General features: G+C 46.1%; 1 protein-coding gene across 1 annotated transcript in view; it reads left to right on the plus strand.

Annotated features, from left to right (window-relative positions):
• dcc (DCC netrin 1 receptor) overlaps positions 1–27,263 on the plus strand; it is a 1,518,136-nt gene that overhangs the window by 334,352 nt on the left and 1,156,521 nt on the right. The window lies entirely within an intron of this gene.

Below are 27,263 nucleotides of genomic sequence, written 5' to 3' on the forward strand. Positions count from 1 at the left end.
TTATTGTGGAATAAAGCAGCTTATAATTTGAACCCGGCTTTACCTCGTCTAATGTTTATTCAATTCACCTTTGGAAAGACTGAAGAAATACACCTAAAAAGAAGAAAGTATTCGGTTCAGATGATTAGAATATCATATTGTTATATCCTTGGGTTAGGTTATCACAAAAATGGACAGAGAGCTGATGGAGACAAATTAAATAATTTGTTCTGTTTGTTATCCGCAGACGAATGATATTTATTTAAAATATTTCCTTGTGATGTCAGCAATATTGACTGGCCAGTATTTCTTTTTTATTCCTCCTTGCTCTGAAGGCAGTAAGAACCCACCAGGTGGTGTGGGACTAGAGATGCATGTAGACAGAACTCCTTAAAAAAGAAAGCGGCGGGGCGAGAGGAGCAGCGGCAGGGCGAGGGGAGCAGCGGTGGGGCGAGGGGAGCAGCGGCGGGGCGAGGGGAGCAGCGGTGGGGGAGCGGAGCAGCGGCGGGGCGAGGGGAGCAGCGGCTGGGCGAGGGGAGCAGTGGCGGGGTGAGGGGAACAGCGGCGGGGCGAGGGGAGCAGCGGGAGGGCGGGGGGAGCAGCGGGGGGGCGAGGGGAGCAGCGGGGGGGCGAGGGGAGCAGCGGCGGGGCGAGGGGAGCAGCGGCGGGGCGAGGGGAGCAGCGGCGAGGCGAGGGGAGCAGCGGGAGGGCGGGGGAGCAGCGGGGGGGCGAGGGGAGCAGCGGCGGGGCGAGGGGAGCAGCGGCGGGGCGAGGGGAGCAGCGGCGGGGCGAGGGGAGCAGCGGCGGGGCGAGGGGAGCAGTGCAAGCAGGGGTGAGACTGAAAAGCATGGGAGTGGGGTAATGAAAATGAAATGACATCACGCTTTGAATGCGACGTCACGAACAGATAGATGATCGGATGATGATGAGTGTTTGCTAGTCCCTGTCCCACAGCAAAGCCTGGTCGCCAGTCATGCCACTGGGTCAAGATCTGGCTCCGCTGTGGTGGTTGGTGTGCAACGACCAACTCACATTAAATAATCCACATGCAGGCATTTTCCACCCCTACCCCACCCCACCCCACCCCTCACCCCAATGAATTTTGGGACCTGGAACGTCCAGACCCTGATGGAGAACCCCAACAGCAACAGACCTAAATGTCACACCACCACAACATTGACATCGTCGCCCTGAGAGGAACACGACTTGCTGGGTCTAAATTCTGGAACTCCCTCCCTAACAGCCCTGTAGGTGTATCTATTCCTCAGGGACTGCAGCGGTTCAAGGAGGCAACTCGCTATCACCTTTTGAAGGGTATCTAGGGATGGGCAATAAATGCTGGCCTAGCCATTGGTGCCCATATCCTGTAAATTTATTTATTTTACATTGAGGATTTTTCAGTGTTTTTTTAACCTTCCCCTTCCCCACCGCAGACATGGCGCCCAGGCCTCATTTGTAAGTACTTGCACTAACTCGGACGGCGAGATTACGCCTAAGAGTGGTTGAGTATTGCGGAAGGCTGGAACAGTGTCGAAGCCGCTAATTATATTGAAATCCATGCAAATGAGGGTTTTGCATGGATCTGCTGGCGTGGGGAGCAAACATCGATATTGCCGCCAGCGAAGAACCGGAGCATGGCTTTGGAATTGGTGCAAACCTCGATTTTTTGATTACTCGCGATCATGTGCCTGATCGCGTTTCCGATGTCACGAAGCAGAGAATCCAAGCCATAATGCCAAACGGTAATTGTATAATCTTTCCTATCAACTGCTGGAAATATAATGAAAAATAGGGTGGCCACTAAAGCGAAAAACATCTGGCAGAATTCCAGCTCTAGATAAACGTTCCAGCTCTTCAAAGCTTATTGAGCAAACTCTAGAATTTTCAGGGCAGCACGGTGGCGCAGTGGTTAGCACTGCTGCCTCACGGTGCCAAGGACCTGGGTTTGACCCCAGCCCTGGATCGCTGTCCGTGTAGAGTTTGCACATTCTCCCCATGTCAGCGTGGGTCTCACCTCCACAACCCAAAAAGATGTGCATGGTAGATGGATTGGCCATGCTAAATTGCCTCTTAATTGGAAAAAAGAATTGTGCACTCTCAATTTTTAAAAAAGCTAAAAGAAAAAACTCTAGAATATTAAATGATTCTCACACGTTCATCAAATTTAACCTGATTTCTTCTGAACAAGCTCCATTCATTTTCAGCAATGCAAGCGCCACCGTATCATTTGGTAAATTTGGTTATGCCAGTCGGTATTTACCCTTATAACTTTTCAGACATTTCTCGAAAATCAGCACCTCTGATCTTTACTCGAACTCGGTTCTAGAAATGCAGAATCATTCAAGGAAAGTCAGAGGCTCCAACTCTCTACCCATATTGAAGCATTTGTCAGTTCTCGACCAAGTCGCTCGATCGGGAAGCTGAATGTTTCATCTCCGAAGGAGAAGTTTGGCTTCCCCTAACTCATCCAGACAAACAATCGTACATCCTGCAAGTTTGTCACAGAAAAAAGATGGCTTTGTGGAGAGAGGAGGAGAGGCATTAAATCGGCTGAAAGATGAGTAACTGAGGAGTGAGTAAGAAAATCTTTTCGTCTGGCCCCCGCAGAATATGAGAAACGGATACAGGACAAACAAATCCTGACCTTAAGAAAAACAATCTTTAAGCTTGTCCACCACTGGTCCTAAGGTTCCTTTTAATTAGGCGCTGTGGGTGTTCCTGCCACATTAGTTTAAACTTGCTGCATTTGCCTTGTACTTTTGGCAGGATTAGTTCAGACTGATTTTGTTGTTTCGAGCTGGGTTGCCAGGGAAGCTTAATTGGGAAGAAAAGGTCAAGAAACAAGATGGTAAACCTGTCACTATTAATGAATTCTTTTAGAGATTTTACAAAAGTAGTTTTCCATACTTTGCTCAAGTTAGTGACTGCACTGTTATGCAGGGTGGAATGCCAATGTTTGGTTACAAATTCCTTGAATAGCTAGAGGACAACATATAATGAGGGAGGTTCTAAAGACCTTGCGGAATGAATCGTCATGCTTATAAATTCAGCCATGCAGCATCACCTCTTGGGCAGTAACTGGCATACGCAACATCCAACATGATGGGCAGCAAGTACGTAGGATCAGATTGAATCATAAATAGTTATGGCACACGAGGGAGACCAGTCGGCCCCTTGTGTCCATACCTCTCTGACTAGCAGCGCCACCCGCCACATTGGTACAGCAAACAAAATTGATATTAGTTCCTTGCCTATGCAAACAAAGATCAGAATGAATGCCTATTTGAAGCTCCCACTTCAAGACTTATTTGCTTTGAGACAGCCAGTGCCATTGCTGGCTGTGCTCAGCAAAATCAGATCAAGGCACCTCTTCCCTTCCTTACCATTCCATTCACAAATCTCGACCCCTGCCATCCTATTCTTACCCAATTCCAGCTTCTTATCTTTCTCACCCCGATCCTAACATCCTGATTTTGCCACGCACATATACACACACATACACACACATGCTGTCCCAATGTTTCACTTACCTGCATGCCACTGCAATACTAACTTTGGATGCTTTTGAAAGACTCCTGCAGGAAAGTGAATGTGCGTGAATAGTAAGTCAGGACACTCTTGGCCTTGACTATGATAGCTCTCGTGTAAAGTAGCCCACCAAAACTCATGATCAGGCTTACACCTACAAAACGGTCATTTGGATGAATTAACAATGGGCTGCCTGTGACAACTGAACCGCACCTTCAGGCGGAAACCCAGGACAGAGAGTCATCTCATCATTTTTACTCATTGTTGAATCAAGCTGTGGCTAGTGGAGCCAATGATCATGACTTCCAAGTATCTGAAAGAGGGCATTGGGAATGACAGTGTTTTAGCCGTGGAAGGTAAGTAATTAGTAAGACAACAGTATCAGTATCTGGATAATTGCAAGATTGTCCTTCAGATCTCACGCCATGCTCCCAGTTTGCATACTTGAGATTCTTGAATCTGATAATGGTCTAGGGAGCCAACTTGTATCAGTGCGAGTGATATGCAGTGTCGGTGATGGCTTAATGTGTACATAGCTAGTAATGGTTTAATGTGTGCATTATATTAATTTGGACAATTGCAAATGTCCCATGTGGAACAAAGCCTGTTGTTGATGGATGAATAGATATAGTTTGGTGGAGGACATACATGGAGCCTGCAAGCAGACGAGACGCTATCAGCAGCTAGACTCCAGTTAAAAAAATAGATTACATTTGCTTCCCAGACAGCTGATTGCAATCAATAATCAATCATGTCCTTGGGTGACAATGCTCATAGATCAAAGTGCAGCTGCATGCTTTGTCTTATATCTCTTGTGAAATGGACGACTTTCTCACAGCAAGTTTCGCTCCACAGAATGAAGTAGGAGTTAATTGCATTGACAAAATCTTCTTGCAGTTTAGTTGTTGGTGCGACGGATAACACTTATTTGAAATATAGCAAAGATAAGGGAAGACAAGTGAGCAACTGAAGGCTTGACCACCAAAGGTGGAGTGAATGCAATTGGCAATTCTCAAAAGATCAGAATTAGAGGAATGCAGATATGTTTGAGGATTCTAACGCATGAGGAGATAGGGCGAGGCCATGGACAAGCAACAAAAATTGAAGCATTACTTAACTGTGGGAACTGATGTAAGACAGCAAGTACAGGGCTGATGGCTGAAGAGTACTTATGTATTTTTTGTGTTCTTCTATGCTGTGTGGGCGCGGTTGGAAAGCCCAGCTCTGTTGCCCATTCCTAAATGACCTTGGCACAATGCCCACATCCCATGAAAGAATAAAAAAAAGACACTTGAAATAGGAAAGAGTTCCTTTACCTCAACCAGCTAAACGCTACAGTTCACTTTGAGAAAAGTGAGTCCACTATGTAAACTTGAAAATCAAGATATAGGGAGGGGCATTAGCCTTTGAAAATACAGCAGCATGTACTTTATAACTGCAGTTATTGTCAATGGTTTACATGTTGTTCTGTTGCATCCGCTCTTCTTTTGAGAAACCACCACACACAACCAACATGAACTCAGGTATGCTGGTGAATGAGTTTTTAAGGAGAACATTCATCTTCCAGCATTTAAAAGGGAAACAATTTCTCTCACAACTTGCTAATGTATGTCTCCTTTAACATGTTTCATGGTTCAGGGCATCTGGCTTTAACTCATTATTATACTTTTCCCATTTGTTTGGCAGACATTGAATTAAGTGCATACATCAGGAATGCAGTTCAGTTAAAAAGTGTTTTGAAAAATGATTAAAAATCATCAGTCACATCAACAAAATCAAATTTCAAGCCAGAGTCTAGAGAAGGCGCTTTCATTGATTAATTTTTTTTTCTGGCCAAACAGGAAAAAAGGAAGAAATCAGACAAAGGGAAGGGGGAGCAGGTAGGCCTCTTGTGCATTTTATGTCATAGCTAGCTGGCTGGACCTGGTTGAGCAGTCAGGCTTCAGATTGGAAAATAAAACAATGTTTAGAAGTGCAGCATGGTTTCAGCCTCGGCTACTGACTCCCACACACCTCGCCTCACCACCTCTTGCTTCTCTTGTAAGTGAAATGGCTGTAAACTGTAATTATGGCACATATAAGAATGTCACTGCAGAGGATTAATCGCTCCCTTAATTCTGCTCCTATGTCTTATGGTCTTATTAATAAGGGGATCAGGGGTTATGGGGAGAAGGCAGGAGAATGGGATGGGAAAATATCAGCCATGATTCAATGGCAGAGCAGATTTGATGGGCCGAGTGGCCTAATTCTGCTCCTATGTCTTATGGTCTTGTGGTCTCACCCCTTCCATTTCTTGTTTTGCTGTAATCTCAATGGAGATCAGCTGCAGAATTTTCCTGTTGGGTTGCAGAACCCCACCACCCTGATCATTCGGGGCCCAGAAATCTGCACTGTGTGGGGTACAGTCACTCAACTGTGATTTTCCCACAATTGGCCAATTAATGGCCATAGGGTGGACTTGGGTTCAATTAAGGATGGTGGATGGGATCACAAACTGGAGGGCAAGAGGAAGCCAGCACCATTGAAGACCTTTCAAGGCAAGTGAGGGAGAGGATGCCTCAAGATGGAAAATGTTCACCCTTTAAAAAAAAAATTCAAGTAATTTCGACAACACAGAATTCCATGTGTGCCTTTCCCACCACCCACCATCCCATTGCAGTCTAAAAGTTAAGCCCCAGCACTTTTCCTTTCCAATGTGCACATGCTCCTCTGACGCTCACGCTTGCTGTTCAAGGTCAGAAGATCAAATAATGGAAAGCTTATGTTGTTGACCTCTTTCATAGTCCATGGTCTGAACAACCTGGATGTTGCAATGTTCATCATAGCCAGTGTGTAGTTACTGCTGTTATGCAGGAAAATGTCAAAACCAACTTGCAGACAGCCAGACCCCACAAAGAGGAGTTGAGTGGATTATCAGGTAATTTATTTTTCATTAGGTTGGCTGTTGAACATCACTTCCTGTTTTTCTTTGAATTGCGACATGGATCTTTGTGGTCCATATGAATAAGTAGACAGGGCATCAATTTAACATCCAATCAGGAAAACAGTCTGATACCGAAACACTCCCTCAGTACTGTGTTGAACTATCTATCTATCTAGATTTGGTGTGTGGCTAATACTCATACATTTTTAATTGAGATGAGGATGAGGCCAATTGAGTCAAACTGAGAGTTCGAAGGGGGCTAAATATTAAAAGTGTTCCTGCTCCTGATCAATATCCGCTGAGAACTGTGTTGAATGAGGACAGGATTGTTTTTGTTTGTGACACCCTCCGGACCAAATAGCCCACAGTGTCCAAACTTGCACGTGAATAATGGCCACAACAGTGCATTTATGTGGTATCTTTAATGTAATAAACCATCCCGAGGTACGAGAAATGCCCAGACATCAGTGGAACCACAGCAAGCATGAATCAGCACCCTCTGAACAGTGCAGTAGAAAGCTGAGGGTAAATTGATTTCTGTCATGCTATAAGGTCACACAGTTGCCTGAGATAGGGTTTGTGGATCACTCACTGCTTTGCTTGTTGCAAATGGCTGATTTCAGCACATGCTATGCTCTTTTTTCTAACAACCTCTGATACACCTATCGCTTAATTAAAACTCTAGCTCAGATTTAAAGAGGGAACTTAATAACACATTTTTAACAAGGTTATAATGAATTAAGATGAACTAACTTGCCTTGTTTTATTATTTTTCTTTTATTGCCATTGACAGGAAATCCTTTTTTGATTTGAATGTGTATCCCTTTCCCACAGAGGCATCAATTCCCAAATCCCTGTCATCGCCAATTGTCCTTCACCAACAAGCAACTAGGAAACTCTCAAGAGGTACGGGGCGAGGGTTTTGTGTGCAGTATTCGCAGCTGTTAATTCACTCTCATTGGCAATCCATTCAGCAGGAAATCTCCTACTGAGGGCAATGCTAAGCGATGGAGCCAGACATGTACCACCTGACAGTCTTGAGAAGCAAAGGGCTAAGGGCACCTAGATAGCCCAAAAAGATCACACAGTAATAGTTCACTTACTAATTTTTTTATGTTTGAAGAAGTCTGATAAAGAAGAAAATGGTAATGATGCAAACTTAGGAATACCATTTGAAGAGTTATAACGTCGGAATGTTTGATAACCTTGTATTAATATTAATAGTGGTGTCGTCATTAACTCAGAAACCTCTATCAATATTGACATTTCTACTGTGTAGGCTACTTGAGAATATCTCTATCATTTAGTGTAGAATAGAGGAATTAAGGGAATTTAATCTGTTCTGGAATTCTGCCCATCAATAAGAATGATTGGCTTGATTGTTAAAGATTAAAGGAAGGCTCAGGATAAAAGAAAATTGCTGCAGATGCTGGAATCTGAAACCAAAAGAGAATATGCTCAGGTTGTTATGCTGTAAGATTTTCACATCTGTTGATAAAGATTGGGGCATTTAGTGCTGATTTTGGGTAGGCTGGTAGTCTCAATGTTTCACAGGGTGATGCTAGGAATACCAGGCTTCATAACTGTTTGTAGTTTACAATTGTGTTGAGGGTTTAGAAGACAGCTAATTAGCGTATTTACCTGGGTACGACCCATTTGATTTATAATACCATGGAGTTGGGTGTTGAGAAGGGAGGAGTCCATAATATGATTGCATTTCAAGAGTTTAAGATAACCTTGAACTGAACACAAGAACTATGAGCAGGAGTAGGCCATCTGGCCCTTCTAGCCTGCTCCTCCATTCAATGAGACCATAGCTGATCTTTTGTGGACTCAGCTCCACTTTCCCGCCCGAACACCATAACCCTTTATTCCTTTATTTTTCAAAAAACTATCTATCTTTATCTTGAACAGACAGGGCAGTCGACAAAAATCTGAGAGAGAGGCAGACAGAGATAGAGAGAGTGTGTTCTAAAGTCATGCTTTATATTGAAAATAACATATTGGGCTGAAACCAATGGTTGAGCTTCCAAAACTGAACAACATTTCTCTGACTGAAAAAAAGCAACTTCTCAGATGGCCGAACAATGGCATAGCTGAACCCTGAAAATTACAAAATCATTGTAATTGAGCCAGACCAAAGAACCCATCAGAGCCAATCACCTCAGCAGAATGTGAATTGTTCATCTCTTACCCCATTCACAAAACATCCAAACAACTTGAGAAATGCAGGCAATCTCAATTGTTCACCACAGCAAGAAGGTGGAAGCTTGTGTTCAGATTGAAAAGACCAAGTGAGGATTGAAACAAAGCTGGAAGATTTTTACATAGAATTTACAGTGCAGAAGGAGGCCATTCAGCCCATCAAGTCTGCACCGGCTCTTGGAAAGCGCACCCTACCCAAGGTCAACACCTCCACCCTATCTCCATAACCCAGTAACCCCAACACTAAGGGCAATTTTGGACACTAAGGGCAATTTATCATGGACAATCCACCTAACCTGCACATCTTTGGACTGTGGGAGGAAACCGGAGCACCCGGAGGAAACCCACGCAGACACAGGGAGAATGTGCAGACTCCACACAGACAGTGGCCCAAGTCGGGAATTGAACCCGGGACCCTGGAGCTGCGAAGCAACAGTACTACCCACTGTGCTACCGTGTCACCCTTCCATTCTTGCCTAGCTTTGACTGGAGGAATGGATCTCTAGGGTAACCGTCATCATGAAAATCAGTTTGAGGATTCATGGTTATCTGGCTGGAAAACAAAAATGGAAGCAAGCTATTGGGAATGGTGAATAGCTTTGGACTGATTCCTGGGGAATGAAATGTCAATTTAAATGGTGGGATTAAACGGGAGATTTTTCAATCATTTTAAAAGTTTAATTGGGGAACATTTTCTGTAGTCTAGAGTTTAAGACCCAGATTTCCGACATGAAGGAAAGCTTCTCTGTTGTGGCAAAAATGGCAGACAGATCCTACTGCTGAATATGGCACTTCGTATTTTTGTGGAGGCAGGAATGGAGTTGGACTAGGATTTGTGCATACACAGTGTAGAGAGGCAGCTGGTCATTTAAATCATCAGCTGCCTCCGCTGAACTGGTATTTTGATAGGCTAGGAGTGTGATACCCTGAATTTGCGGATTAGCCAAGAGCTGGTGAGTGGATTCATTTCGAGAGCCTTTTGATATAACACAGAATAGAATAACATAGAATCCCTACAGTGCAGAAGGAGGCCATTTGGCCCATTGGGTCCACACTGACCCTCTGAAAGAGCATCCTAACTAGGCCACGCCCTCACCGTATTCCTGCAACCCCACCTAATCTGCACATCTTTGGACACTGAGGGGCAATTTAACATGGCCAATCCACTTAATCTGCACATATATGATGGGAGGAAACAGGAGCACCCAGAGGAAATCAGCACAGACGTGGGGAGTGTGTGCAAACTCCACACAGACAGTCACCCAAGGTCGGAACCAAACCTGGGTCCCTGGAGCTGTAAGGTAGCAGTGCTAACCATTGTGCTACTGTACCTTTGGGAGAGGAAAGGCACCCTTTGGGATAGGTAATGCACCCTTTCAAAGAGTTATGATACCCTTTGGGAATGTGTGTAATAATTGCATGAATTCATTGGAAGTCTGTTGAACCTGCCAAAAATCTGTCAAAATTGCCAAAGAACTTTTAAATTTGTCAAAGAAGTGTGAGGCTGTTAAATTAATATGAAAGTTGTTAGAGAATTTCAAAAGTTGTCAGAGAACTTTCAAAATTGTCAAAGAACTGTCAAAGGGCTCTTGATAATTTGGCATGGATTCATTGCTGAATCCGCCAAAATCAACATCCTGTGGTTACCATTGATGAAACTGAACTGGGCTAGCCATATTAATACTGTGGCTACCAGGTCAAAGGTCAGGAATTCTACGGCGAGTAACTCACCTCCTGACACCTCCCCCTCCCCATACACAAAAGACTGTCCACCACCTACAAGGCATAAGTCAGGAGTGTAATGGAATACTCTCCACTTGCATGGATGAGTGCAGCACCAACAACACTCAGGAAGCTGAACACCATTCAGGACAAAGCCCGCTTGATTGCTCCCCCTTCCATAAACATTCAAACCGTCCACCACTGACGGACAGTAGCAGTTGTGTGTACCATCTACAAGATGCACTGCAGGAACTCACCAATGTTCCTGAGACAGCACCATCCAAACCCACGACCACGACCATCTAGAAGGACAAGAGCAGCAGATCCCTGTGAACCTCACCATTTGGAGGTTCCCCTCACTATCCTGACTTGGAAATATATCGCCATTCCTTCACTGACGCTGGGTCAACATCCTGGAATCCCCTCCCTAACAGCACAGTGGGTGTACCTACACTTCAAGGACTGCAGCGTTTCATGAAGGCAACTCACCACCACCTTCTGAAGGGCAACTAGGGATGGACAATAAATGCTGGCCTAACCAGCGATGCCCATGTCCCGTAAATTAACAATATAAAAAATGGGTGGAGCATGGGGAGTATGTTGAGTGTGTGGGGGCGTGAGGAGTAAGGGTTGGAAGTCTGTTTATTGGTTCAAATATTTTTTATTTAAATCAAAAAAGTGCCAAAACACAGAGGCAGGCCTTGCGTCCAGCCCATCTCTACACCCAGCAGCATCTACACTCATTCCTGGTGCAGGGTCTGACTTCTAATCCAGCTCATTCTCTGGGAATGAAAACTAAAATTCTCCGTCTCTATGTACTTGTGCTGGAGTGAAAATCTGCGTCTAACCTGCCTACTGAAATAGTGTTTTGACAATGTTATTTTGTATTTGTTGCAATAAATGTCTTAAATCTTGAAAATTTGGCACGTGATCCTTGCAGTCAGTTACTTGAAATTCAAATATTTTTTAAAAAGATATTGATCTCTACATTATTTCAACAATAATATTTCTAAAATAAAGAAAAAGACATGGCATAAACATAGCCATATTTTAATTATTTATTTAGTTTTTAAACACTGTCGTTGTGACAACTTAATTGCAAAATGCTAATTTGGATGTTTTAAATTAATATATATTTAAATCTGACTCATACATTCCTCATATAAAGTAGACAAGTTATTTTTATCCTATAATTACGAATATTTATTCATCATTTTCTCATTAAAAATTCACTTATACACTTATGAAAGCTCTTCACCAGTCTTGATATAGTTACAATGTAAGGAGCTAGGATAATCCCTCTGGCATATAGAACTTGCTTGTTCTATAGTGTGAATATCTAAATGTATATTATATTGTACTTTAAGATGGATTGCCTCTCTTCTGCTTTGTCAACAGAGTAGTTAGTGATTATATTATCTCCTTCAACACCCTACTTCCCCTTCCCCGGCCCCCTTTCCCCAAGTTGTCATTAACTATCCCCTCATGGTACACACTCCTTCTGTACTTGTGTTGCTTTCTGTAATGTAGCAAGTTTCAGAATTAATTTATTCAATTTAATCTCCTAGTTGATTCACAGAAGAGAATACCAGATGCTGAGTCGGTAGTTAAAAGCTCTAATTCACTCTCCGAAGTATGTATTGACATTCATAAAGCTGTAGAGTTTTTATGACATCAATAGAACCCGTGACTGAATTACAGCCTTGTAACTTCCCTCCTCACAGCACCTGTTATTGGAGACCATTAAAACTACTGATTTAAAAGGGAGCACTGCTAGGTTATCTTGCACAACACATTGATGGTTGTAAATGAAGTAATGCAATTGGTGATGCAAAAAAGTCATTACGCCATTATTCGTTGCTGTCACTGCATATAATTTAGAAAAAACATTGCCATTTAATTATTTTCTCTTTTCTGCTTCCGTCATTGGCCACTTGCAATGTTCCCAGCTGAAAGGATAGTCTGTAAATCTGTAGCTAAGTCTCTGCCAATATAATTTATAACGTGTTGTCAATGGGGTTGTCCAAGAATACCATGGGTAAGCCAGTAAATGTAGTTTACTTGGATTTTTAAAACACATTTGATAAACTCCCTCATGTGAGACTGATAGGAATAGGTGGAGGCGGTGACAAATTGCCAAGATAGATTGAGAGTTAGCTTGGCATCCATGGACAAAGGATTATGATAAATGGAAAATACTCTGCCTGGGAAAAAGTATAGTCAGTGTTGTTTCACAGAGATCTGTGCTGGAACCCTCCTACTCGCAATGTCTGTGAGTGTTACGGAACAGGGTGTTCGCACATATATATAAAAGACCCTAGTAGGCTCTAGGAGTTAAGAACATAAGAACAAAAGAACTAGGAGCAGGAGTAGGCCATCTGGACTTTTGTGGACTCAGCTCCACATTACGGTCAGAACACCATAACCCTTTATTCCTTTATTCTCCAAAAAACTATCTATCTTTATCTTGAAAACATTTAATGAAGGAGCCTCAACTGCTTCACTGGACAAGGAATTGCATAGATTCACAACCCTTTGGGTGAAGAAGTTCCTCCTAAACTCAGTCCTAAATCTACTTCCCCTTATTTTGAGACTATGCCCCCTCGTTCTGCTTTCACCCGCCAGTGGAAACAACCTACCCGCATCTATCCTATCTATTCCCTTGATAATTTTATGTTTCTATAACATTCCCCCCCGCATCCTTCTAAATTCCAATGTGTACAGTCCCAGTCTACTCAACCTCTCCTCGTAATCCAGCCCGTTCAACTCTGGGATTAACCGAGTGAATCTCCTCCACAAACCCTCCAGCGCCGGTATGTCCTTTCTCAGTTAAGTAGGGGAGTTGGAATGGTTTTGGATTACCTCAGGAAAGGATCAGTATATTCATGATAGACCACATCACCTCTCCCTATGATGTCAACGTCTATGATGGCACTAAAATGTTTGTTGGTACAGATATCTGGGGAGAGTTAAAACTGAAAGATTCACTGCCTGCAAGGAATATTTTGACCAATTATGAATGTAAGGGAAGAATTTTAATTAGATAAATGTAGGGTCAAGCATAAAGCAGCAAGTAACATGAAGGCCAGTGGAAATTACATATCAAGAATCCCCTTAAAAGAACTAGGGACACAGCTAATGGTTCAGAGAATGGAGAACTATGCAAACTGATTTTTCACAACTATTTGCACAAGGTCATTTCAACTGTCCCTGTTAATTTTTCTATTGAAATCGATGATACTTTCCCATAGCACATAACCAGTGCAAAGTGTAGACAAGGTGACAGTAAAGCAAGTATCTTAACTGGAAGTAATGTGATCTGTTAGGAGGTTAGTGTAGAACATCAAAGGGACATAAACAAGTTGTTGGAATGGGTGGACAAGTGTCAGATAAAATTCAATGCAGAGAAGTGTGAAGAGATTCAGCTTGGTAGGAAGAACACTGACAGACATTGGGCCTGAACTTCCATTGAGTGGCAGAGTGGGATTGCCACTCGCCTCAGACTTTCTTACCTGAAATTCATTTTGATCAACCTTGTCCATCATATCATAGAATCAGGTGCAGAAGGAGGCCATTCGGCCCATCGAGTCTGCACCGGCCCCTGGAACGAGCACCCTACTTAAGCCCAGGTTTCCAACCTATCCCCATAGCCCAGGAACCCCACCTAACGTTTTTGACACTAAGGGGCAATGTATCATGGCAGCCAGTCCACCTAACCTGCACATCTTTGGTCTGCGGGGGGAAACCGGAGCACCCGGAGGAAACCCACGCAGACATGGGGAGAACATCTAGACTCCGACAGTTGGTTTTGGATTGCTGAACAGAAAAATCAACAAGAAAATATCAGCAAGTAATGATGACATCAGTTAAAAGCAGCGGGAATAACAAAAAGCTGCTTGTGATCCTGACCGAACAGTTAACAGGCTGCTCCCAGTCAGAAAGCATTCACTTTCTTCCTGGACTAATGAAGCAAAAGCGATGACTCAGTGGCAAGCGTTCGACATTGGGGAGTGCAGCTAAAATAGACAAACAGAAGTATTTCGGAGCCTGGAGTTTTCTTCCTGAATTCAGTTTAAACGTGTACGAAAACACTCCAGGTGTTATTTCATTAGTGAGCAGACAACCCGCTTTGGCAATCAAGGGAGAAAAGATAAAAGTGGCTTCAGTGCAATCACTTTGTGTGATGCTAAGTTTGCTAGCCCTCAAACAGGTGTGGGGATCTTGCTGTCTGATTAACCCCATGCCTATCGATTGCAAAGCAGGCAGCATCCCAATTTCGTGCTGCTGCCCATTGGCTGGATGCATTAGCAATGAGGCTGCATTCCTCAAAGGGGAGGAGTATTGTGGTTAGAGCTGGTGCTGGAAGCTGTGCAGGAAGATAATCTGACCTGGAAAACATTGAAGAATAATGCATCATGGCTCCAAAGCTTTTGGATGTTGTACTGGAGGTCTTGGTGGAAAGATGTCCTGTGACCATAAGGGTCCAGGAGGCCCTCCAGACAAATGCTCAGATGTTGGTGGAAGCAGATAACTGTGGAGGCCAATCCCAGGAGTCACCTCAAAGGCCTGGATGCAGTGCCACATGAAGTTCAATGACCTCACATCAGCTGTCAAGGTCAGTGAATGTATGTTCAAATGAAATGTCCTATCAACTGCACCACACCCCCATTATTCACCTACAGACAACCTCTCTTAATCGGGATTTACATGCTGCACCTCATCTACACCAATTAGCATTGCTGCTAGCCTCTCGCCCTCATCTCTCAGTTTGCAAATACTGCCATTTAACCATAACAGACAGGTAAGCCGAACAGATTGCACAAAATTCACTCACACATTTCCTTTTCTCGTATAGGCCAAAGTGGCACATAGCTGCAAGCAGCAGGAACTAACTAGAGAGAGACATGCATGCCTATGAGTCCGTTGAGAAGATGGAGCTGGCCATTATTGTGATATTCATTTCTGTGGCCATGACTAGAGGAAGTGCTGAAGCTATCGGAGATGCTTGTATCCTCATTTGTTATCGTTCATCCCCACAATCTCTTCTCATTTAGAAGCTTCAGATAGTGTAAGTGTGAAGTTCCTGCATCAAAAATGTAACCTTGTACCCTTCTCCTTTCAAATACTGAAGAAATGTAACCTAGTCAGGGACGGAGATGCAGCAAAGGGACAATGTTGATGATGATGCATTGTCATTTAATTTCACACTCAGTCAATAGCTCAGACTGGCACTGCATGTAATTTTGAATATAGCACAGAGGTGGGACATTGGGCATGTGTGGGCAGCAGAGGGCAAGAGTAACACAAATGAAAACTCATGGAAGGGCAAGATTCCATTTGGCTTCTGCTTAAGTGAGCACTTTGATAGGTTGGTCTGCAGAAGAACGCTGATGGCAAGCACAAGTTGCATGGTGTATAGGAAGGCCGGGGCATCAATTGTTTACAATCTCTATTAATGGCTTAGATGAAGAAACAGAGAGTAACATGCCAAACTTTGCAGATTATACCAAACCAGGTGGAAAGGCAAGCTGTGGAGAGGACACCGAGATGCTGCAAAGAAATATAGATGGCAGATGGATCATAATGAATGGAAGTATGAAGTTATTTGCTTTGACCAAAATGTGAATATTTTTAGAAGGTGAGAAACTTGTTAGTGTGGATGGTCAAAGAGACTTGGGTGAGCTTGTACAAGGCAAAATTAACATACAGGTACAGCAAGCAATCAGGAAGACAAATGGCATGTTGGTCTTTATCACGAGGGATTGGAATACAGGGAAAAAAACGTCTTGCTGGAGTTGGACAGGGTTTAGGCGAGACCACATCTGGAGTACAGTGAGCAGTTTTAGTCACCACATTTAAAAGAAGATATACTTGCATTGGAGGTGGTACAGTAATGATTCAGTAAATTGGTCCCTGGATGAGGGGGTTTTCCTATGATGAGAGGCTGAGCTAATTTGGTCTGTTTTCTCTGGCGTTCAGAAGAATAAGAGGCAATCTCATTGAAACGTACAGGATTCTTAAGGGGCTTGACTGGGTATATGCTGAGAGATTGCTTTGGCTGGTTGGAAAATCTAAAACTCAGGGATACACTCTTGGGATGGGGAAAAGGCAGGAAAGTGGAGTTGAAGCCCAAGGTCAGTCATGATCAGATTGAATGGTGGAGCCGACTCAAAGGGTGATATGGTCTCCTCCTGCTCCTATTTCTTGCGTGCTGTTGTATGTTCTGCCAGAAATCCTGGGACCAATGTCAAGAAGCATGGTGAAGTCTAGCATCTACATAGCAAGGGTTCTGTACAGGCCTTAGGGCTTATGTTCCACTTTGCGCACGTGCGGACCAAACTACGATGCCTAATGGCTGATGTCACACTCGTCACTGTAGCACAAACTGCAAACAGCAAATACCTGCTCCAGGAAGGTATTTGTTGCTCAACCTGACGTGGAGAGAAATTTGACCGATACCTTCTATTTTTTGGCGATTTACTTCTGAGGCTTTCATTGAACACATGCTGTGCATTGTTGCAACGGAGTCATCAGCAGGTAGTCCCTGTTGCCCATTAGCCAGCTCTGGTTTTCACGATGCCTCAGGTGCAGCTCACACAGCAGGTACTGCAGAAAGAAACCATCTCTTGCCTGGATACCGGGTATTGGCCTGGATGTTCCTCTGCCTATGGTCACGCATGAGGGAGTGGAATCCCTTTTCATTCCGGCCTCAGAGTTGACATGTGGTGCTACAAAATGATGTGTATGCAGTTGATGGCACACTGCTCCAATGGTACGTTTGCAATGCTAGCAAAGCAGTGTGCTCACTCTGCTTGCTGTTCTCCGTAGCTAAATCAAGAAACTTGGGTCGCACAGTGAGGATGATGATATGCCGATTAATTTATGCTTTAATTATTAATTCAGAACAGAGGCCTGAAGGCAGTCTGAAGAAATCAAAATTCTACCAGCGCAAACCATTGATGAAGCATTTGTAATTCATAAGGACTTTTAGTTATTTGTTTTTAACTCATTTTAATGGGTAGGTATGTACAGTAAAATGTGTTCACTTTTCAGTAGTATTGTTACCTGTCACAGGAATGTATTATATAAAGGATAAATGATACTCAAGAGTGAGGTACATAAAAGATAATAGGTACCTCGGAGTGTGTTACATTGTGAATAATCACTACCTAGGAGTGTGTGACCTGAAGGATAATACATACCTAGCAGTTTGTTAACACAGGATAGAACCACAGAATGTACTGTATACATCATGATAGATATATAGATTATAGTCAGGAGCATAGAATCATAGAATTCCTACAAGTCGGAAGAAATGCATTTGGCCCACCGAATCTGCACCGAACCTTCGAAAGACCACCCTACCTAGGCCCAATACCCTGCCCTATTCCTACAACCCAACCCTAAGCGGCAATTTAACATGGCAAATACATCAAACCTGCTTATGTTTTGGCTGTGGGAGGAAACCAGAGCACCCGGAGGAAACCCACAAAGAAACGGGGTGAACGTGCAAACTCCACACAGTTACCCGAGGTCAGAATTGAACCCGAGTCCCAGGCGTGTGAGGCAGCAGTGCTAACCACTGTGCCACCGTGCCACATAGCTTTTCTTCATGTGTGAGTTGAGACTGCAGGCAGATTAGTCATGATCTTATTGAATCGAATGGCCTATTCCTGCTCCAAAGTCCTATTTTCCCAGGTACCTAAACCAGTTGGCAAATGGCCCAGGTGAATGAGTTGTCAGCTGCGCCCAATTAGGTTTCTCTCAACAGAAAGTGCCTCTTTCTTCTTCCAAATCTTTTAACTTTTAAATCTACAATGGTGGCAGCAGCCTGTGGTTGTTGCGGTAATCAGGGAGGCAGAGGAGAGGGCCTCAAAGCCTGTCTGGAGCCCCTGGCACCGGGAGACCACCTCCAAGTAACTTGCCTAGCCTTGTTGACCTCTGACGTTAGGCCTTGATAGGCCGACCTGGCTCCTTGCTTGAAGAAGCAGAGGGGTGGAAATGCAGACCCTCCATCCAGGAATTTCCTGGAAAACAGCATCCCTATGGTGTCTGCTCATGGGAGATGTCAGCGACAATGAGCGAAAACAGGAATTTCATGCAACAGTGTATTACAATGACCAAATATTTGAAAATAAAATGTCAAGTTTAAACCGCTTAGCAATGCTTTTGGAAACCAAAAGAGAAAATTCAGCATCTACAGTAATTTGCTTGTAGCAATGCTTTTTGTTCATTGAAATGTATTCCTCGGTATTAGTTATTCTTTCTCACATTTGCAAAATGCTTCCAGATATGTTTGCTGAAGGACAAAGACTTTGTTATGACAATGAGAATGTTATGGAGAGAGCAGGAGCTGGATTGCCATCATGGAGACAGGAAACCGGAGCGATGCATGTTGTCAGAAACATGCCTCCGGTGGGAAATTTACTCAGATTTTCCCAGGGACGAGCCCTAAACTGATATAGAAACGGATTTACTGTCCAAATAAGGTTACTGGGGTCAGGGCAGTCATATCACTGGAGTTGTTGGTTGTCCTGAGGGACAGAGTTTGTGCCAAAGCCTGCTACTATACCCCAGAGAACAGAAATGTCATAGGGAAGCCAGAGGGTTTGGCACCCATGAAGAAGGGCAGACAGCTCCTTTTCCTGGAGGGTGACAGGAGGAGGGTACCTTGTCATGCGCATCAAGGGCATCTCTGTGTTCAGCGTCATCTCCTTCTACCTCCAATTCCTCCTTGTCGCTTACCTCCTGCTGCTCCAGCTCCACCACCCAGTGCCTCACTGTCCTTGAGTTCCACATCGCCCTGGAGGCCCATATTATGGAGAGCACAGACCATCACAATGACTGAGATCCTTAGGGGATGATATTGGAGGGTACCAACCGACTGGTCCATACATTGGCTCAAGTGCACTCTGAGCCTGTGATGCCCCATCAGTCATGAATCTGATGTGATGTTCAGCCTCGGTGAAGTGTGTCACCTGGGTGATGCACTGCTGCCACCTGTGAGGTGCCACAGGAGTCTGTGAATATCTGCCTCGAGAGTTGCAGTTGCTTTCAGCACTGGTTATCAGTCATCTCCAGGTATCTTCACCTCTATATGTAGTTTATGTTCTTAGGGTAGTGGCTCCTGCAAATTTGTGCCTCTCATTCATCTCCTCTGGCCTCCTGATGCTGAGGTCCCTGCCTTTCCTGTGTAATGGCTTCAACATCTGAGGGTCAGCATCCATTACCAGCTGCGTCCTTCCTGGTTCTCATGTGGAGTCAAAACAGTCTTGCCCACTTCTCAGATGCCAAAGCAATACCAGGAAGGTGACGACCCTCTGACCTGGCCAATTACCCAATGCTGCTCCTACCCTGACCTGTGAAGGGCTGTTGCAGCTTTAACTTCAAAGAGAAAAACATGAACACTTGCTTAGGAAAGAAACGTCTCTAAGCTCCATGACTGACCCCCGATCTGATCCTCGCCTGGCTGCAGCTGGTCTGATTTTTTCAGCTGCTGAGAGCCAGCTGTCCACGGGAAGATTCCAGAGATATGAAAAATCGTCCTTTTAACAATCCCGTAATGACTTTAATTGGTCTGTTTTGGAGTCTGGGCGAGATTGGAAACATGTGATTCCCCCCCCCCCCCAACATATTTATTGTTTTCATACGAGGAAGGGTGAACCTATAGTTAAGGATTATCCCTGCTGTCCTTCTTAAACAATGGAACAACATTGGCTACTCTCCAGTCCTCTGGAACTTCACCTGTAGCCAATGAGGATACAAAGATTACTGTCAAGGCCCCAGCAATTTCCTCCCTTGCCTCCCTCAGTATTCTGGGGTAGATCCCATCAGGCCCTGGGGACTTATCTACTTTAATGCTTTTTAAGATGCCCAACACCTCTTTATTAATATCAACATAACTCAGAATATCTACACAGTCTACCCGATACTCCTCATCCACCAAGTCCTTCTCTTTGGTGAATAGTGAGGCAAATTATTCATTGAGTATCTCTCCCATTTCCTCTGGTTCCATACATAGATTTCGTCCAATATCCTTGAACGGACCAACCCTTTCTCTGGCTACCCTCTTGCTCTTTACATGTTTAAAACCCCTTAGGATTCTCCTTAATCGTGTTTGCCAATGATATTTCATGACCCCATTTAGCCTTCCTAACTGCCCTTAAGTTCCTTTCTACTTCTTTATATTCTCCAAGGCCTTCATCTGTTCTAAGCCTTTTGGACCTTACGAATGCTTCCTTTTTCTTTTTGACAAGATTCAGAATATGAAAATGAAATGAAAATCGCTTATTGTCACGAGTAGGCTTCAAATGAAGTTACTGTGAAAAGCCCCTAGTCGCCACATTCCGGCGCCTGTTCGGGGAGGCTGTTACGGGAATCGAACCATGCTGCTGGCCTGCCTTGGTCTGCTTTCAAAGCCAGCGAATTAGCCCTGTGCTAAACAGCCCCAGTCCCTCGTTATCCAGGATTCCCTATACTTGCCACCCTTATCTTTCGTCCTTATAGGTACATGCCGGTCCTGAATTCTAACAAATTGACGTTTCGAAGCCTCCCACATGCCGGATGTTGATTTTCCCTCAAACAGCCTCGCCCAGTCAACACTCTCCAGATCCTGCCTAATGCTGGAGTACCTGGAGCAATTTGAAGATTTACTAGTTTTGAGATTCTGCTTGCTAATTTCCTACCTACGTGCCCAAATTCTGACTGCAGAGCAGCATCCCCTTTTCTTCTTATGTTGTTCATACCAGTGTGGACCACAACAGCTGGTTATTCACTCTTCCCCTCAGGGTTTCTCTCCAACCGTTCAATGACATCCTTGACTCTGGCACCAGTGAGGTAACACACCATCCTGTATTTACATCTGCAGCCACTGCAACACATGTCTTTCCAGTAACCATTGAATTACCGATCACTATTGCTCTTCCACTCTTTCTTATATACCCCTGTATAGCTGAACCATCCCTAGTACCATGTAGTCCCCAGATCGAATCATCACTCTCATCTGTATCCAGAAGTGAATACTGGTTGGAGAGTGAGATGCATATTGGGAACTCCTGCACTATCTGCCTGTTTCTACCTGACTGTCTCCAATACTGTGTGCAGTTTTGGTCTCCTTATTTATGGAAGGAAGTAAATGCATTGGAGGCAGTTCAGAGGAGGTTTACTACACTGGCACCTGGAATGGGCAGGTTGTCTTACGAGGAAAGGTTGGGCAGTTTGGGCTTGTTTCCCCTCGAGTTTAGAAAAGGTGCCTTGATTGAAGTATATAAGATCCTGAGCAGTCTCAGCAAGATGGATGTGGAAAGGATGTTTCCTCTTGTGGTGAGCCCAGCAATATTTTTCTATCAAAGGGATGTACAACTTTGTTCAGCAAAGGAATCACAGGTTATTGAGGGAAGTTGGCAGTGTGGAGTTTGAAACACAGATTTTCCATGATCTTATTAAATGGTGGGGCAGGCCCCGAGGGGCCAAAATAGCCTACTTCTACCCCTATTTTGTATATTCATATGCCTGGTGGTCACCTATTGCCTCAGTCCCTGCATACTTCTAAGTTGTGGACTATATCTATAAATGTGCATCCATACAACTCTTGACTGTTGCATACACTCAGCTCTTATTAAGCATCCTGCACTTAAATGTTACACTAATGCATTTCTTATCTGCTATTCTCAATGCATTGTCTCTGATTGTTACGAACACTCAACAAATCTAGATCTCTAAGATCTTTCCCTCGTGTTATGCAGATCCATATGATCTTATGGGACTCAGCAATTCATAATTGTGCCCATGAGAGTTATCAGTGTGGTGATGTGCATCACTGTAAATACACAAGGGGTTAATGTAAATACATGTAGACTAGTTCGACACTAGAGGGAGCACCAGAGACATGACACACATACATTCACCCAATAGAACAGTTAGATAGGACACGACTAATGGGCATACATGATACACACAGAGGTGACACGACCACAGGAGGGCATTACACCAACCCATATATAAAGGACACCACACATGGGGCGGCATTCTCCCCTACCCGGCGTGACGGAGGGTCCAGGAGTAGGGGAGTGGCGCCAACCACTCAGGGGTCGCGCCTCCCCAAAGGTGGGGAATTCTCCCCACTTTTGGGGGCCAGCCCTGCGCCGGAGCGGTTGCCACCAGAAGACCGGCGCAAAAAACCGGCGCCCCCGGCAGCGGGGCTGGCCGAAAGGCTTTCGCCGGTCCACACATGCGCCGGCAGTGACGTCAGCGGCAACTGGCTGCTGACGTCACTGCCGGCGCATGCGCGATGCTGACGTCACTGCCGGCGCATGCGCACCCCCCGGGGTTCGATCGCCCCCCGCCCCACCAGGACCCCGGGGGCCTGCTCACGCCGCTGAGCCCGCCGTTCCAGAGGTGGTTTAAACCTTGGCGGCGGGAGAGGCCTCCCAGCGGCGGGACTTCGGCCCATCCGGGCCGGAGAATCGCCGCAGGGGCCTCTCCGATCGGAGTGGCGAGATTCCTGCCCCCGCCACTTCCCGGGAGGCGGAGAATCTCTGCCACGGCGGGGGCGGGATTTTAGGCGCCCCCAGGTGATTCTCCGACCCTGCTGGGGGTCGGAGAATTTCGCCCATGATCTGCCTCTTTCCAGTGGAGACAGTCAGTGAGTACAGACACGGGGTTGATTCAGTATCACTCCCACCACGTGGATTGTAGCAGACTGGTTAGTCAGTCTGGGTAGCTATAGTAGGATTAGCAGTTGTGTCGAACCCGAGTAATAGAAGTGTAAATAGTTTAATAAATGTGTTGAAGTTATCTCCACGTCTGAACCTTCCTTTGTCCAGTGCACCACAAGGAAGCCACTTATGCCACACTTAGAGCATAACAAGACAGTCAGCTCAAGTGGGTACAGTGTGAAAGCTTCACCCAACCACCATTATGCCTTACTCAGTTCCGAATGAAAACACTGCTTAAGGAGCCATAAGCTTAACTGGCAATGGAGCCTCCAAAGCCTGTCTAAAACAATGTCCCTCCAATGAACTGAATTAAATACGCATTATGTGCTGAACCAACTGAAATGAAATGAAGCTTCATTGAAGTAAAATGACCACGTTAACAAATGACTTAACATATCTCATTGAAATATTGGTCTTCAAGAGGAAGTCCATGCATCTGAGCCTTTAAAAAATGTTCTTTGTATAGGGGTCACACTGGTAAAGTAGAATTGTCCTTCTGTTTCCCTTGAGGGCATTAAGAGTCAACCATGTTGTTGAATCATATGTAGGTCAGACTTGGTTCAATTTCCTGAGCAACAATGACTTGCATTTAAACAATGGCTTCAAAAGACTTAATCAAAAAGAGACCTGGAGCGGGATTCTCCCCTAACCGGCGGGGCGGGGGATCCCGGCGTAGTGGAGTGGCGCCAACCACTCCGGCGTTGGGCCTCCCCAAAGGTGCGGAATTCTCTGCACCTTTAGGGGCCAAGTCCTCACATTGAGAGGCTAGGCCCGCGCCGGAGAGGTTGGCGCCCCACCGGACGGCGGGAACGGCCTTTGACGCTTGCCACCCGGTATCGGGGCTGGCCGAAAGGCCGTCGCCGGTTTGCGCATGCGCCGGTGCATCAGCTGGCGCTGACATCACCACTGGCGCATGCGCAGTAGGGGGGGTTCTCTTCCGCCTCCGTCATGGTGGAGGCCGTGGTGGCGGCGGAAGAAATAGAGTGCCCCCACGGCACTGGCCCGCCCGCCGATCGGTGGGTCCCGATCGCGGGCCTGGCCACCCCGGGGGCCTGCTCGTGCCGTCGATCCCGTCGGCACCAGAGGTGGTTCAAACCATGGTGGCGGGAGAGGCCTCTCAGCGGCGGGACTTTGGCCCATCGCGGGCTGGAGAATCGCCACGGGGGGTACGCCGACCGGCGGGGCGTGATTCCCGCCTCCGCCAATTCCCGGGTGGCGGAGAATTCCAGCCACGGTGGGGGTGGGATTTTCGCCGGTCCCGGGCGATTCTCCGACCTTGCGGGGGGTCGGAGAATTTTGCCCATGATCACTGATTGAGGGAAGAAAGGAAGGAAGAATGCATGGTATTCTTTCATGGGATGTGGGTGTTGCTCGCTAGACCAGCACTTATTACACATCCCTAATTACCATTGCGAAGGTGGTGATCAGCTGCCTTATTGAACTGCTACAGTCCAGGAGGTGTGGATACACCCACAGTGCTGTTAGAAAGGGAGTTTCAGGATTTTGACCCAGTTACAGTGAAGGAACAGCGATATAATTCCAAGTCAAGTTGGTGCGTAGCTTGAAGGGTAGGTTGCAGGTGGGAGTGTTCCCATGCATCTGCTGCCCTTTTGCTTCCAGGAGGTTGCCAGTTTGGAAGTTGCTGTCAAAGGGGCCTTGGTGAGTTGTTACAATGCATCTTGTAGAGGTGGAAGGAGTGAATGTTTAAGGTGGTGGATAGTGTGCCAATCAAGTGGGCTGCTTTGTGCTTGATAGTGTTGAGCATCTTGAGTGTAATTGGAGCTGCACTCATCCAGGCAAGCAGAGTATTTCATCACATACCTGGGGCGGGATTCTCCGACCCCCCGCCGGGTTGGAGAATCGCCGGGCGGCGGTGTGAATCCCGCCCTGCCGGCTGCTGAATTCTCCTGCGCCGGGAATTTGGCAGGGGCGGGAATCGCGCCACGCCGGTCGGCGGCCACTGGTAGCTGCCTCCCTGGCGATTCTCCGGCCCGTGAGGGGCTGAATTTAGGCTGGCCCCACCTGTGTAAAATACAACAGGTACTTACCGGCGGGACCTGGCTGCACGGGCAGCCTCCAGGGTCCTCGGGGGGGGGTGTGTGTGTGTGTGGGGGGGGGGGGGTGGTCTGGCCCCGGGAGGTGCCCCTATGGTGGCCTGGCCCATGATCGGGGTCCACCGATCCGCGGGCGGACCTATGCCATGGGGGAACTCTATTCCTCTGCATCGGCCGGTGTAAAATTCTGTGATGGCCAACGCGGAGATGAGTTCATCGCCGCAAGACTCCTAGCCCCTGTCCTGCTCTTGTAGCCACAGTATTTATATGGTGAGTCCTGTCCAGTTTCTGGTCAGTGGTAACCCCCAGGATGTTGATGAGCAATGGTATTGCCATTGAAGATGCTTAGAGGGGCTGGATTAGCACAGGGCTAAATAGCTGGCTTTGAGAGCAGACCAAGGCAGGCCAGCAGCACGGTTCAATTCCCGTTCCAGCCTTTCGAACAGGCGCCAGAGTGTGGTGACTAGGGGCTTTTCACAGTAACATCATTTGAAGCCTACTTGTGACAATAAGCAATTTTCATTTCATTTTTCATTCATAGATTCTCTATTGTCAGAGATGGCCAATTCCTGGAATTTGTGTGGCACAAATGTTATTTTCCAATGACCTGCCCAAGCCTCAATGGCGAAGAACGAGTTAGGTTGTGGGTCTAATGTGTGCATACAAAGGATAGCGCAAGTGTTTTCTGTTTGGGCGTGGTGGGGGGCACCTGGCAGATGTACCAATTAATAAACTTAGGAGTATAAAAGATAGCTTTGATTTATGATTTGTGGCAACAATGTAATCTTCTAACATATGGCTCAGAGAATATTAATTTGCTTTATCTCTCCATCCAATCCATTGTGATTTTTGTAATCCGTTGCTGCTCCCAGACTCTCTGTGGCTCTGCTCCAACAGATCAATGGCTGCATGTGTAAAAGACACTTCTTCTTGTGCCTTGAGTTAAAACCTGAAAGATGGATAACGCTGCTGAATGCACACATTCGTATTAATTCAAACTGCCGATATTAACAGCAGTAGTGGCTGAGTTACTAATGAATTACCTGTGGATTGATGGTAGGGCGTAGGAATTGATTTAAAGATGAGGGCAACAAAGCAGGTTAGCTCCGATTTTTTAAACTTGAGATAATGGTGAAGTGCAGGTGTTGATAGAGAGAGCGGCAGATCTCACCAGAACATAGCCCATTCTCAGGGCCGGCTCAAGGCACCGGCAACTCGGGCTGTCGCCCGGGGCGCCATGTGCTCGGGGGCGCCAGAGACTCGGGTCCCGCGCATGCGCAGTTGGGCCGGTGCCAACCAGCGCATGCGCGGTGGCCGCCCGCCCCCAGGGCGGCCCCCCCGGCTCGGTCCGCCCCCCCCCCCCGCCCGGTCCCCCCCCCCGCCCCCCTCGGGTCCGCCCCCCTCGGGTCCGCCCCGCCCTCGGGTCCGCCCCCCCGCCCCGCCCTCGGGTCCGCCCCCCCCTCACCCCCCCTCGGCCCCCCCCCCCCCCCCCCCCCCCCCCCAAGGGCGCCGAAGTTCAGCTTGCCCGGGGCGCCAGCAACCCTAGAGCCGGCGCTGCCCATTCTGACTCATAAACATAATTCAGAGCTGAATTCTGCCCAAAGCAGGTTAGGTGAATTGGCCATGCTAAATTGCCCTTAAGTGTCCAAAGATTAGGTGGAGTTACAGGGATAGGCCGGAGGTTTGAACCTGGGTAGGGTGCTGTTTCGGAGGGTCGCTGCAGACTCGATGGATCAAATAACTTCCTTCCGCACTGCAGAGATTCTATGACGGTCTGGGGAAATCTCAGGACAGGTTATACCTAAAGAGCCCTCAAAGCATCCCTGCTCCTCCTGACCCACAAGCAAATCTTCATAGAATAAAATGCATTCTAATTACTTGGGTCTCTTCTGGCCCACATTCCATATCACAAGCAGCCATGGCAAGGTCGGCATTGTACACAAGACAAGTGGGCCAGGTTCAAAATAAGATTGTGGTCTGATTCATGCCACCAGCCCAAACATTTGTATATCTGTTATGCCCTCGTCCTGTAAAAATGGCGTGAGGCCTGTGTGCAAGGTGAATACTTTGCTGCCAATAGTTTAACCCCGCAAGCCTGTGTTCAAGTCTGGGCTAAAATCGGACCTTTTATTTGGG

This window comes from Scyliorhinus canicula, chromosome 3 (genome assembly GCF_902713615.1).
Source record: "Scyliorhinus canicula chromosome 3, sScyCan1.1, whole genome shotgun sequence".
Lineage (NCBI taxonomy): Eukaryota > Metazoa > Chordata > Chondrichthyes > Carcharhiniformes > Scyliorhinidae > Scyliorhinus > Scyliorhinus canicula.